The sequence below is a fragment of the Urocitellus parryii genome, chromosome 15 (assembly GCF_045843805.1).
Source record: "Urocitellus parryii isolate mUroPar1 chromosome 15, mUroPar1.hap1, whole genome shotgun sequence".
Taxonomy (NCBI): Eukaryota; Metazoa; Chordata; class Mammalia; order Rodentia; family Sciuridae; genus Urocitellus; species Urocitellus parryii.
In genome coordinates, this window is record NC_135545.1 from 2,814,982 (window position 1) to 2,823,252 (window position 8,271).

The 8,271-nt window shown below is 59.4% G+C and overlaps 1 pseudogene; it reads right to left on the reverse strand.

Moving 5' to 3' along the window:
- Positions 1 to 3,004, reverse strand: part of LOC113178458 (leukocyte immunoglobulin-like receptor subfamily A member 6) — a 51,696-nt pseudogene extending 48,692 nt beyond the window's left edge.
- Between the last annotated feature and the right edge of the window lie 5,267 nt (positions 3,005 to 8,271).

The following is an 8,271-nucleotide window of genomic DNA, read 5'->3' on the forward strand; positions in this document are numbered from 1 at the left end:
AGTGCCCCTCCACACAGTGCCCCTCCACACAGTGCCCCTCCACACAGTGCCCCTCCACACAGTGCCCCTCCACACAGTGCCCCCTCCACACAGTGCCCCTCCACACAGTGCCCCTCCACACAGTGCCCCTCCACACAGGTGAGCCCTCCACACAGTGCCCCCTCCACACAGTGCCCCTCCACACAGTGCCCCTCCACACAGTGCCCCTCCACACAATGCCCCTCCACACAGTGCCCCTCCACACAGTGCCCCTCCACACAGTGCCCCCTCCACACAGTGCCCCCTCCACACAGTGCCCCTCCACACAGTGCCCCTCCACACAGTGCCCTCCACACAGTGCCCCTCCACACAGTGCCCCTCCACACAGTGCCCCTCCACACAGTGCCCCTCCACACAGGTGAGCCCTCCACACAGTGCCCCTCCACACAGTGCCCCTCCACACAGTGCCCCTCCACACAGTGCCCTCCACACAGTGCCCCTCCACACAGTGCCCCTCCACACAGTGCCCCCTCCACACAGTGCCCCTCCACACAGTGCCCCTCCACACAGTGCCCCTCCACACAGTGCCCCCTCCACACAGTGCCCCTCCACACAGTGCCCCTCCACACAGTGCCCCTCCACACAGTGCCCCTCCACACAGGTGAGCCCTCCACACAGTGCCCCCTCCACACAGTGCCCCTCCACACAGTGCCCCTCCACACAGTGCCCCTCCACACAGTGCCCCTCCACACAGTGCCCCTCCACACAGTGCCCCTCCACACAGGTGAGCCCTCCACACAGTGCCCCTCCACACAGTGCCCCTCCACACAGTACCCCTCCACACAGTACCCCTCCACACAGTGCCCCTCCACACAGTGCCCCTCCACACAGTGCCCCTCCACACAGTGCCCCTCCACACAGGTGAGCCCTCCACACAGTGCCCCTCCACACAGTGCCCCCTCCACACAGTGCCCCTCCACACAGTGCCCCTCCACACAGTGCCCCTCCACACAGTGCCCCCTCCACACAGTGCCCCCTCCACACAGTGCCCCTCCACACAGTGCCCCTCCACACAGTGCCCCTCCACACAGTGCCCCCTCCACACAGTGCCCCCTCCACACAGTGCCCCTCCACACAGTGCCCCTCCACACAGTGCCCCTCCACACAGTGCCCCTCCACACAGTGCCCCCTCCACACAGTGCCCCTCCACACAGTGCCCCTCCACACAGGTGAGCCCTCCACACAGTGCCCCTCCACACAGTGCCCCTCCACACAGTGCCCCTCCACACAGTGCCCCTCCACACAGTGCCCCTCCACACAGTGCCCCTCCACACAGTGCCCCTCCACACAGGCCCCCTCCACGCAGGTGCACCCTCCATGACTTCGGGGGGTCAGGCCCCTCACAGATGGAAGAACACGCTGCGCCACAGACCTCCCAGGGAGAGACGCGTGTACCAGGAAGCATGAACAGGTATGTGTAACACAGGTGTGTGCGTGTTCAGGTGGATCAGTAAGATCAGGTCTGTGTGCTGTAAGCACAGAGGTGTGTGCACACAGACCAGCAGGAGGGGTGGAGGCCGTCTGGGTTCTCAGTAGGGCACTGAGAAGCCACACTGGGAGGTGACTTTCAAGCTGATCCCCGAATAGCACCGCAGCCAAGCGGCTGTGAAGACCCTTCTGTCTGCTGGAGCCTCTGCTGGTCCTGTCCCCATCTGCCCAGTTCTGAATCTCTGCTGTCACTGTCTCCCAACCTCCTTCAGATGGGCTCAGGAACCCTGGTTCCTCTCACCCCATCCAGCCACCAGGTCAACACCTGGGGACATGGGTCCCACCTGAGACATTCAGGGGAAAGCCTAAGGTTTCCTCACCTGAGACCTGGAGCTCCAGGGGGTCACTGGGCTCTGACCACACCTGAGGGTGCTCCTGTAATATCCATAGCATCTGAATGTCCACCTCTGACCAGAGGTCACCAGGCCCACAGGGAGCAGGCCCTGGAACTGCCCACTGGGGTGTCGCTGTGAGTCCAGGGTCCAGGTGAGGTGGTGTCCTCCTTCCTTGGTGAGAACAAACCTGCCATGTCCCTGCCCTGAGCCACACTGGAGGGTCACATTCCCTCCTGAGGTCACCACAGGGCTGGGCAGGGCTGAGAGCCTGGGTTTGCTGTAGGATCCTAGAAGAGAAGGAGGCAGGTGTTCATGGCTCCCTCCTCCCACACCACCCCCAGCTGGGCTGTGAGAGGGACCCCTGGGAGCAGACCCCCTCCCTGAGGGCAGAGCCTGGGGCTGGGACCCCTGAGTGTCCTCTCACCTGTCACCACCAGCTCCAGGGGGTCACTGGGCTCTGACCACCCAGCAGGGCTGAGATAGAGGCATTGATATCTCCCTGCATGGTGCTCAGTCATGGACGGGATGGAGAACTTGGTCATGTTCCCGGGCCCCAGTGGGCTCTGTCTGTCCCAGGGCACTGAGATTCCCTCTTTATCCAGACGGAACTCCTGGGCCTCCAGGGGCCCCTCACACCAGATGGTCACTGGCCCTCCCCAGGCGATCACAGAGCCTGGCTCAGCCCACAGGGTGGGCTTGGGGAGGGTCCCTGCAAGGGAATCAGAGGTGGGTCCCAGCACAGCCCCTCAGATCCCAGCCCTCAGCCCAGCCCCCTCCAGGCTCCCCAGCCTCAGCCCCCAACTCTGTTCTCCACCCACTGCCCAGGGTGGCTCCTGGTCCCCAGGAGGAGGACCTGGACAGCTGGGGACACTCACCTGCCTGCCCTAGGGTCCCGGGGCCCAGACTCAGCCCTGGAAGAGAGTTCCTGTGAGAGGGGAGCCCTGAGGCCTGAGCAGGCCCTGTCCCCCCACAGCCTCCTGGGCCCTGGGTCTCCTGGTGGCCAGGGCCTGGCTGTGGGCTGGGTCCCCCCAGAACAGGGTGTCCCCTCCCTCCTTCACATCTCACCCAGGCAGAGCAGGGCCGTGAGGGTGGGGGTCATGGTGTGTCCTCCCGAGGTCCCAGGGTCCAGATGGAGGAGGTCACAGAGCTGGAGGACAGACACACACAGGGTGTAACTACGTGGAGACTGGAGACTGGTTCTTCCCCAGGAAGGGACAGCCCACCTCCCTGCGTGGTCTTGTTTTCCTAGGAACGAGGCCATCTCAGGATGCAGTGTCTCTGCAGGCCCTTCAGACAGAGTGGGGTCTCCTCTGTCCACCCCCATGGTCTGTCTGATCTGTCCTCATCCCTCCAGGGGACACAGCACCAAATACACCTGCTGCCCTCCTGGGCCAGACCCTTCCAGGTGAGAGTGACCCAGGGCTGGGCCTCCCCTCTCGGGCCTCCCTGGGGCTCCATCCCCCTGCAGCCTGTCCAGGGCACAGGGTGGTGAGCCCCTTGCCAGGGCAGCCATCCCCCAGCCCTGGAGATGCTTCTGGGGAGATGCAGGCTCCCTCTTCAGGGAGGGCAGAGCACAGAGAGACTCAGGGAAGTCCAAGAAAGTAACAAGTGTCTTTTCGGGACTCTGGAGTGTGGTTGGTTCTCTACTGAAGTCTGCCCCATTGACTCCCCCTCCCGGCATCCAGCACACCCACTCCCCTTTTCTGAGAAACAACCCGAGTAGTCCCTGCCCCCGCACTGCATTTCCCCTTGGGCCCCTTTGGTACCTCTGCCCATTGCTGTGTCACGTCTGGGCCACAACACTGAGGGGTGAGCTCTGGGTTTGCCCGAGTACCCACGAGCATTGAGCTGCCCTCTCTGACCCTCAGTTTCCTCATCTTGAGGAGGTCATCACAAACTCTCTACAGAGGGATTTGGGTCAGGGGTGCAGGTGCATGGGAAGGGCTGCGCCTGGTTAATCTGCAAACCTCCTTAGGACGTGGGCTGGGGAGGCTGTGACCTGAGAGAATCTTGCCTTTGGGCCCCAGGGTCAAGGTGGATGATTGCTGAAAATCCTCACCTGCTCCTAACACTCAGAAACGCTCCACCTGATATTTCTGAAATGGGCACCATTGCACTTACGGTGGGAAGAGAGAAACGAAAGTTCCCGAGTGGGAAAGGACCCTCAGCAAGGAGTGATGTGGTCAGCCATGCTGGGGCCAGCCGAGGTCAGGCGGGCAGAAGCTCCCTCTGTGAGCAGCAGGAGGGGACCCAGTGTAGAAAGGGTAGATGCAAAATCAGGGAGTCAGTGTATCAAGTCCAAAGGAGCCGCGGTGTTACATGTAGCAGATCAATTCCACTTGGTGCCAAAGAGATCAGGCAGTTACAAACAGAGGCAAAGAGAAACCTTAACCCATAACTGTGTGAATTCTTAATATGGTTGCGATTATTCCCAAGGAATCACTTCTTTTTTTCCTATTATTATTGATTTTTCATGTATGACAGCTGAATGCATCACCATTCATATTACACAGACGGCATAATTTGTCATCCCTCTGGTTGTATATCAAGTATACTCACACCAATTCGGGCCTTCATACATGCACTTGGGATAAGGGAATCGCTTCCTGGCAAACATGTGAAAGAGTAGCTCACCCTCAGCAGAGCCTCGAGAGTTCCTCACAGCTCCCAGCGCCGGGCGATGCACAGAAGCCCCTGCTCTGGCCTGGGGCTTGTCCCCAGCCCCACACTCAGAAAGACAGTCATCGAGGATACAAATAACAATAAGTGCAGAACAGTGAACCTCATACACTGTGGCTGGGACTTCATGCCCGGTGGAAAGTCCTCAAAAGACTGAGATCAACACCGCCATCTGACGGGCTGTCCCAGTGCGTGCCGTCTGTCCCCGCGAAGTCAGGACAGCTCAGGGCAGAGGTCAGGGCGTTCCCAGGTTGATAGCAGCAAACTCGCAGTGGCCACCTTCAGAACCAGCTGGGTTCTGTCCTCGGATGGTGGGTGAAGGACATGTGGTCTCACACACCATGGAATTATTATTTTTTTTTTTTTGGCATAAAGAAGAAAAACATTGTTTCATTTTCAGGAAAACAGCTGGAACTGAACAGCATCCTATCAAAGAAAACAGGCCAGACTCAGGAAGAGCAGTTTTCTCTCACACGCGGAAGCTGGAGAGGAAAAGGGGGAAGGAAGGGAGCCCATCAGAGGAGAGGAGTGACCAGGGAGAGGGGCGGAGAGGGCAGGGAGGGGGCCGGGAGCAGAAGGACAGGACTGCCCTGCGGCGGGTGAGGTGCCTCCATGAACCCCGCTGCTCTGTATGATCCATAGGCACCGATGAATCAAAAGTGCAGTTGTCTCATAGGAGAAAAAGGCGCCAGAAACACACATTGGAGGACAGATAGCCTCTTCACTGGGAGGACTACAGAGCCATAAGCAGCAGACGGACGCTAAACCCCGCTCTCTCACCAGGCACAAGACTCAACTCAGAGTGGATCAAAAACCTGGGAATCAGACCGGACACCCTGTGAGAGTGGGAGCAAAGGTTGCAGCAGTCTGGCTGGGCACAAAATAACCGAGCCGCCACGAGGCACTTGTAGGTTCAAACAGGAACTCCTTTATTGCCCGAGCTCCCCAATAGGACATGAGGTGCCTCCTTAAGGTGTAAGGAATTTATAGGGTATCCTATCATTTCCCCCTTTTTGTTACTGAACCATAATTTATATAACCCAAGGAGGCACTGAGCACTTGGAAGCGCACAGTCCAGCGACACTGAGTGCACAGCACATCACGCTCTCTCCACCTGTGTTTGTTTAGTTCCCAGACATTTCAGCCCCCCAAAGAGAACCCTGTGCCCGGTAAGCAGTCCCCACGTTCCCCACGCCCCAGCTCCTGCTTTCTGCATCTGGATGGCCTCCTTGGCCTGTGGCCTGTGGGTGGACCCCCTTGCCACCGGGCACTTGGTGTCTGCCTTTCACTGAGCACATTTCAAAGTCTGAGGAATCGCAGGATGCGTGCGAGGCTGCGTTCCTCCTCAGCTGGGCCATGTTCTATGCAAAATCCTAGTCCTCGCCCCATTTCAGCCTCAAGCCAGTGCTGAGACCCGGATGCTCAGAATACGGTCCAGGGCCCACGTGGTCCTAAGGTTCCTCCAATGTGGGCGATTCCCGCCGTCCTCGGGTTCTTCCCTTAGGGGTTCCGGGCGGTGTGCACATGGTATGTTGTATGTTCCATTCCCAGTTTTCTTTTCAGGTCTCCATACTGCTTTCCAATTTGCAGTCCCACCAGCAGTGTATGTATGAGTGTGCCTTTCCCCCACATCCTCACCAACATTCATTGCTGCCTGAATTCTGGATGATTGCCATTCTGACAGGGGTGAGATGAAATCATAGAGTTGTTTTGAGGTAGTGAGGGAACTCGTGTCCGGGGTAACCAAGGCCGTGCCCAGGAAGAGACCTCTGGGCGCAGCAGTGGCTTCTGCCCTAGCCTAGGAAGAAGACCTCCAGGCCACCTCAGGCTGGCAGCAGCAGAAGCAGAGGCAGCAATGGCGGTAGCAGTGCAGGCAGCTGTCCCCAGAGGGTCAAGTGAAATGGGAGTCCCTCCAAATCAGACAAGCCCTAAGTTCCACCGCGCTCAGGCGCCCTGACACTGATGAAATTCCCACCAGCAGGTTGGTGATAGTTTAGCTGGGTATAGGATCGGCTGCACCCCAGCACCCTGTACGCCTCTGTGGTTCTCTCCGTTCCACCCACCTTTTAGCCAGCTTTCTGCTGCAGTGACAAAATGCCTGAAGAACACCATCTTCGAGCAGGAAAGGTTCATTTTGGCTCATAGTGTCAGAGATTTCAGCCCCTGGACCCTGGGCCCCTTTGTTATGGGCTGTGATGGGACAGAACAACATGGCGGGGAGAGAGACCGAGAGAACAGTGCACTCACTTTTATAACAAAATCCTTTCCTCAAAGCCTCAGGATACGAATCCCTGAGTGGATCAATCCGTTGATGAAGTCAGATTCCCCATGATCCAACCAATCACCCCTCAAAGGCAAACACCCTGCACGGGGACAGGCCTTCAATATGTGAGTGTTCAGATCCCAGCCCTGATGACCCAGGGAGCAGGATGGCTTCTCCGTCATGTTCTGGGCTCAGAGGGCAGGTCTGGGGAGGAGAGGAGCCCTTTCCGGCACCGGACTCCTCCAGGGAAAGCCCTTCAGAGGGAGACTCCTCCTCGTCCCAGGAACTGCCCTCCTAGAAGCTGCCGCCCCCTGGCCCTGTGAGGAGGATGGTGGGGGCTGTTTCCTGCTCCAGGGTGACTAGTGACCCAGGCCACCCCCATTCTTGAGCAGACGCCAGCGGATCTCCTCCCAGGAGCACTAGTGACGAGCACGGAGCAGAGTCCCCAGGGCCAGAGGAGGAGCTGTGGGTCAGAGAAGAGGGAGAGGAGGCAGGAATGACCCCAGGAGTGGATGGAGGAGCGGGAGACGCTGCCTCTTACGGAAATGGGGAAGTCCAAGGAGGAAGTTTGGAAGCAACAGAATGACGCAACTGGCTGGCGGGACTCCGACTTCCCTCTGTGCGCCAGCGAAGTCTTGCGACCTTTTCCTGAGCCTCCTGCTCCCTGACGTCATCATCCCGGACGCCCACTGGCTGCTCCCCCCAGCCCAGGCACAGCGGGAGCTACCCTCAGCCCTGGGGCTCTGCTCCCCTGTGCAGAGCTGAGCTCCAGACAGCACCGCCCAGAGCCCTTCCGACCCACGTCCCCCGGCCATCTGCACAGCCCAGGCCTGGAGAGGGCTTCGGAAGTCCTGTCCACGCCCTCACACCAGACCCCCGGGCTGTACTCGGGATCTCGGCCTGAGGTTCAGGGCCGTGGTGACCAGCGAAGCTGACTCCGCACCAGCAAACCCAGCTCCTCCCTAGACGGCAGCCCCCCAGCGAGCTCCCCACAGACCTGCCCTACAGACACACTCCCAGGGCCTCGGACACACTGCGCCTCTCGGTCAGCTCCAGAGACACGCGGAGCCCCCACGACACCTGACCACGCTCCTCGCCAGGCCAAGGATCTCCCAGTGTCACTCCTCCGCTGTAAATGGGCTCACGGCCTTGGGTCCGGTCCTAGGAGAGGCAGGAGGTCCACGGGCACCACTCAGAACACCAGTGGGCACATCGTCTGGGTTCAGGTAACTGTTGGAGAAGTGTCCGTTTGCTCTCAAGACCGCCCTGCTACCATCCACTTCCTTCCTGGTGATGGTCTTAAAAATGCTTGTGTGGGGCAAGAGGCCCTGCAATTGAGAGCCCCCTAGGCCCCTGCTCCCACCCTTCTCCAGAGCGGCCCTCGCTCCAGGTCAGGTGGTTGCCTCTCCACCTGTTGTTGAGTCTCATCCCCTTTTCTCCGTCCTGAGAAGCAGAGAGTCGAGCAGA